The sequence below is a fragment of the Haliotis rubra genome, unplaced genomic scaffold (assembly GCF_003918875.1).
Source record: "Haliotis rubra isolate DU_JTF1 unplaced genomic scaffold, ASM391887v1 Scf689, whole genome shotgun sequence".
In the NCBI taxonomy this organism is placed as follows: Eukaryota; Metazoa; Mollusca; class Gastropoda; order Lepetellida; family Haliotidae; genus Haliotis; species Haliotis rubra.
In genome coordinates, this window is record NW_025767400.1 from 569,114 (window position 1) to 575,875 (window position 6,762).

Consider the following 6,762-nt stretch of genomic DNA (forward strand, 5'->3'; position numbering starts at 1 on the left):
CCATCCCGTCGTTGCAGGAGAAAACGCGATTCATCGCTGAACCAAACGCGTCGCTAGTTCCCTAGGTCCCATGCTTGTACCCCGTTGCACCATTGGACACGTCGTTGTTGGTGTAGTCGTGTCAGGACAGGTCCAACTTTTGATCAATATGCACACTGAATGCTGTACTACAAACACAGCACAGTACAGTACAGTACAAAGTCAATGAGATACACACGCAAAAGTTTTATATCGCAGTCGATGCATTGATTTATTAGAAAGCAGAATGAGTGATATGGTTTTAACAATATTTCAGCAATCTCCCTGCGGGGGACATCAGAAATGGCTCTCACTCATTGTACCCATGAAGGGAGTCAGACCCGGGTCTTTGGTGTGACGAGCGAACGCTTAAAGCAATATGTTACCCAGCAGAATGCTGAACGACCAATAACATGGTGTCATCATAGACAAATTCATTTCCAAGTACCACCATTATATTGCTATTTAGGGTTGAGCCGAGGATCCATTTTACAGGCGGTCGAATCTTGGGCGAAAAGGACCAACCATCAGGTTCTTGTATACTTAAGAAATCCACTGTTAGATGATATTACCTAAAGCAAGCTGAATAACTAGCGGTTGCTCTGGGAGAATGGTGAAACTAGACCAATGATGTTGTATGAGCTCTGACGTAAGCCCAATAGTGAATGATGGCAAATATCTTCTCTTGGAATGGTAGTAACCTGATTGGTTTTGTATGTACATGTGTACATTCAATGCGCATCATTTCAGAGCTGTATATATACTTTGCTTTTGAATGTATAATGGGATAGATATCCCAACCAGGAAGGAATGAACATTAACATTACGTGTTACCGCTGATCGTGGTGGCAAGATGGTGATGTAGATGATGATTATGTTGATGACGACGACGAGGATGATTATAATGTATGATATGATACTTTTCCTAAAAGACAACGAACTGTTATTACATGTTGTTAAATGACATTATGCCATAAAAATATGATGATGTTGATGATGATGATGACGACGACTACGAGCATGATTATATTGTATGATATTTAATTGACATTTCCTGCAAGTTAATTAATTGTTATTATAAGGTGGTACATGACATTATACCACAAGATGGTGATGGTGATGGTGATGATGATGATGATGACGATGACGAGGATGGTGATAATGTATGATATTATACACTCTTACAAAAAAAACCAACAGCAGCCTTTATTGTTTCTGTTTACTTGTGTCCACAAGATGGCGTAAAAGTACTTTGCATGGCCACTATTGGCAGCAATTACTGCTCGGCACCGTCTCGGTACAGACTAGATAAGTCGACGAAGTCGCTCTTGCGGAATTCTTCCCCACTCTTCCTGCAATTCGATGGCCAGTTGTGGAAGTGTCTGAGGCGTGTTTTGACGTTGACGTACACGTCGATCGAGTTCATCCCATAGGTGTGTTATCGGGTTTAGAGCTGGTGATCGGGAAGGCCATGGCAAGACATTGACGTTATAATCGGCAAGGTAGCAGACCATGACACGTGCTGTATGTGAAGTAGTGTTGTCATGCTGGAACAACTCCCTCTGTCGGTCCATAATCGGTAGCATGTGAAGTGCATCCTACACCATGACAACGTCTCCACAGAATCTATCGTCCTGTCGAATGCAATTTGAGACAAAACGTTCATTTCTCGCACGGTAATTACGCTCTCTTCCATCTCGCCGGTGAGGAAGAAATCGTGATTCATCACTGAACCAGACTCGCCTCCAGTTTGTAAGGTTCTATTTCCAGACACTACGATACCGCCGCAAAAGATTGCGCCGATAGAAGTATCTTAAAACAGGGGCGACAACTGGCCTTCTTGGTCGAATCCCCACATCCGTAATCGATTCCTGGCAGTTTGGTTGGAAATTCTTCTCAAATCAGGAATGTGTTGTGCAGTCTCCACGGCTGTGGCAAGACGACGCGAGCAACTCGGATGTAGAGGTCCTGGCCTTGGATGCTTACTCTTGGATGGCCGCTTCTAGGACGATTTTAGGCGGAACTGGTCTGCAGAAAAACGATCTCAAAGACGAGATATCGTGCTCTGACAGGGGCGTAGCTACCATTATGAAAAAAAGCCCGGGCTTACACATAATTGTTGCTAAAAATGTTAGGCAAGCCCTCAATATTATCTGAATATAAAGCTTTGCAACCTATCGGGCTTACAGGAAAAAAAAGCCTTGCTTCGCGCCTGTCCGATGAACGTTGAAATGCAGACTGCCACTCCCAGGCTTAAGGCGGCCTATGGCGATGTTTCGAATGGTGGCAGTCAGTCGTGGCATGATGATTTCCTCTTTTCCAGGCAAAAACGAATGACAAAATTAAACATTACGTTGACAATTTTGATAGTGATCGATATGGTATACTCCTCCGCTTACTTGCACGTGAGTTTTGCTTTGCATGTTTTCTTGGTAATGTTTTGGCGAATATTTCTGCAAACGCTTCCAAACAAGAGAATAAGTTAAAACTGCCGCTTTTTGGCGCTGAAGCTGTTTACAATCACACAAAGATGGCGTTTTGGAAAGAAATAGTTTATTTGTATTGTTTTTGCCGCAGCTACACGAGTCCAATATTCTCAAAATCACCTATGCGTTTCTTTTTTTTTTGTTAAGAGCGTACATTTTTTCTGTAGGTGTAAATACTATTATGGCTTTGCGAAATCGTGCGATCACCTGGTCAGGACAAACTCTAACTTGGGTTCTGTCAGGCATTGGCTTGAATTGAAGCAGGGAGTGTGATGCTGAAGGAGAGATAAGGCAGGGGTATCGGGTAACGTGATTTGGACCTTTCTTTACGAATGCCACAAAGGCACATGTATACAATACGAGAAAGGGGAAATGATATGGTTCATTGGTACTTTGAGAGACAACGGTTTCTGAATCACATGGAAAGCTGACTAGAATGGAGAATCCCGCTTGGGTCAGGCTGTTCCAGTGAAATCAGATGTGTCACAGAGTTTCAGTTGAGACCTGTTGGCAGAATAGAACAGTGGTGTAATACAAGGATGTTTTCTTCCGTGGCTGTTATTGTAGAAACTAAAGTACTGTACCAAAAAATAATGAGAACTGTTATGCAAACACATGGCCGGAAGTGCACACTACTGAAGTGCATATAGGCCTAATCAACACACACACACACACACACACACACACACACACACACACACACACACACACACACACACACACACACACACACACACACACACACACACACACACACACACACACACTCACACACACACACACACTCACTCACTCACTCACTCACTCACTAATCCTCAGTCTCTAGACATATGTATGAGTGCATATGCCACGTCAATCAAGAAAAGGAAGGAGCGTGGTATCTTTTTCATACGATGTTAAATTCTGATGTCAATTAGTGATGTTATTTGGAGGTAAACCGATAGCAAGAGAGCATGCAGAAAACGCCTAATACCCACATATATAACAAAAACCGACGTTTCGTGTTTCGTGGATGACAAGAATCCATTCTGTCATCTATGAACTGTCACTGACTTCATCAAGTAAATACGAAACTCGGTTTCGCTTATGGGCCATGCCACCGATGTCCAGCTCCATGACAACAGTGGATTCCCCCTAGTCTTCAGTCTCTAATTAAGAATACCAAAAGAAAAATGAACGGTCAGAATTCCAAAAGAAAATTATCACTATCGATATCCCTGATCTACATCAGCAGCATCCACATCTTGACGGTTAGAGAAGTCCAAGTAGTGTTGTATTGATTCAAGGTGTTTGTCAGTTACAGTGAGGCATACACTAAACGTCAAAAGAGACGTTACCCGGTCCTACCTTTGTGAATTACGGCAGTGGCAGGGAGCCTAGATATCACATAGCGGCAGAGAAGAACGTCTGAGATAGTTTGAGATATGTATCGCTTTTTGAGGATTGTTTCTTTCTGCATTGTGAACAGTGAGAAATTTTGGAAGGACGTGAGAAATGCTGGCAGACAATGAGAGATGTTGGCGGGCAGAGGAAATGTTGGCAGACAGTGGGAGATGTTGGCAGGCAGTGGAAATGTTGGCAGAGAGTTGAAAATGTTGGCAGGGTGTGGGAGATGTTGGCAGGCAGTGGACATGTTGGCAGAGAGTTGGAAATGTTGGCAGACAGTGGGAGATGTTGGCAGGCAGTGGAAATGTTGGCAGAGAGTTGGAAATGTTGGCAGGGTGTGGGAGATGTTGGCAGGCAGTGGGGGGTGATGGCAGGCAGTGGAAATGTTGGCAGGGAGTGGACATGTTGGTAGGGAGTTGAAAATGTTGGCAGGATGTGGAAATGTTGGCAGGGTGTGGGAGATGTTGGCAGGCAGTGGACATGTTGGCAGAGAGTTAGAAATGTTGGCAGACAGTGGGAGATGTTGGCAGGCAGTGGAAATGTTGGCAGAGAGTCTGAAATGTTGGCAGAGTGTGGGAGATGTTGGCAGGCAGTGGACATGTTGGCAGAGAGTTAGAAATGTTGGCAGACAGTGGGAGATGTTGGCAGGAGGTGGAAATGTTGGCAGGGAGTTGAAACTGTTGACAGGATGTGGAAATGTTGGCAGACAGTGGGAGACGTTGTCAGGCAGTGGAAGTGTAGGCAGGGAGTTGATAATGTTGGCAGGCAGTGGAAATGTTGGCAGACAGTGGGAGATGTTGGCAGGCAGTGGAAGTGTAGGCAGGGAGTTGATAATGTTGGCAGGCAGTGGAAATGTTGGCAGACAGTGGGAGATGTTGGCAGGCAGTGGAAGTGTAGGCAGGGAGTTGATAATGTTGGCAGGCAGTGGAAATGTTGGCAGACAGTGGGAGATGTTGGCAGGCAGTGGAAGTGTAGGCAGGGAGTTGATAATGTTGGCAGGCAGTGGAAATGTTGGCAGACAGTGGGAGACGTTGTCAGGCAGTGGAAGTGTAGGCAGGGAGTTGATAATGTTGGCAGGCAGTGGAAATGTTGGCAGACAGTGGGAGATGTTGGCAGGCAGTGGAAGTGTAGGCAGGGAGTTGATAATGTTGGCAGGATGTGGAAATGTTGGCAGACAGTGGGAGATGTTGGCAGGCAGTGGAAGTGTAGGCAGGGAGTTGATAATGTTGGCAGGCAGTGGAAATGTTGGCAGACAGTGGGAGATGTTGGCAGGCAGTGGAAGTGTAGGCAGGGAGTTGATAATGTTGGCAGGCAGTGGAAGTGTAGGCAGGGAGTTGATAATGTTGGCAGGCAGTGGAAGTGTAGGCAGGGAGTTGATAATGTTGGCAGGCAGTGGAAGTGTAGGCAGGGAGTTGATAATGTTGGCAGGCAGTGGAAGTGTAGGCAGGGAGTTGATAATGTTGGCAGGCAGTGGAAGTGTAGGCAGGGAGTTGATAATGTTGGCAGGATGTGGAAGTGTAGGCAGGGAGTTGATAATGTTGGCAGGATGTGGAAGTGTAGGCAGGAGTTGATAATGTTGGCAGGCAGTGGAAGTGTAGGCAGGGAGTTGATAATGTTGGCAGGCAGTGGAAGTGTAGGCAGGAGTTGATAATGTTGGCAGGATGTGGAAGTGTAGGCAGGGAGTTGATAATGTTGGCAGGATGGAAGTGTAGGCAGGGAGTTGATAATGTTGGCAGGCAGTGGGAAGTGTAGGCAGGAGTTGATAATGTTGGCAGGATGTGGAAGTGTAGGCAGGGAGTTGATAATGTTGGCAGGATGTGGAAGTGTAGGCAGGGAGTTGATAATGTTGGCAGGATGTGGAAGTGTAGGCAGGGAGTTGATAATGTTGGCAGGATGTGGAAGTGTAGGCAGGGAGTTGATAATGTTGGCAGGATGTGGAAGTGTAGGCAGGGGAGTTGATAATGTTGGCAGGATGTGGAAGTGTAGGCAGGGAGTTGATAATGTTGGCAGGATGTGGAAGTGTAGGCAGGGAGTTGATAATGTTGGCAGGATGTGGAAGTGTAGGCAGGGAGTTGATAATGTTGGCAGGGTGTGGAAAGGCTGAAAGGTTCTCCTGAAAGGTTGACTAAAACAAAATGACTGCCGGTTTGTTTCGGTGCTCGTCCAATATCTACACCAAATATCACTATAACCTTTTGGCATCTTTCATGGAGAGCTCTGAGATGTTGGATTGTTCAGACATATTAGTGATAGTGTTGCAACATGTTTAACAACATTTATTAGTTGTATGTGTTAAGTTCACAGATCTTACTTAAACAGTGAATCTTTCCTCCATTAATAATTCACAATTAAACTTTACTTCGAATTGTTATTATTGCTTCTGATAATAAGTGCAAATATTTGACAATTTCTAAAGATAGTTCATTTTCGGAGGCTATAATGGATTTATTTCACCATAGGAGGTAATGTATACTTGCTCAGCTGATTTTACACATCCAACAATTTTAGGAATTTAGGAGTGTATACTTTCTTGTGCTTATAAACAAGACCCCGCCTCAACCGCCTAACTATACGCTTTGTTTAGTTATTTGATTGTTTCATTTCAATCATTTGTTATATACTGATCTTAACTGATTTCATGAAGTTATAACTGACATGAATAGAACATTTTCAAAATCATGAATTAATTCTGTCATAATATTTAAAATCAGTTTACCAATAAATCGGTAATAAAGGTGACGATAGTCTTCATTATCTAACATGAATATTGTTAATTACCAAGCTGACATTTACCACTCAATGTATTTTTTCAGGTTACCTTTGACATGTGTCCCAAAAACTCGTGCGTAGTGGCCATCGCTATGTGTCTCGT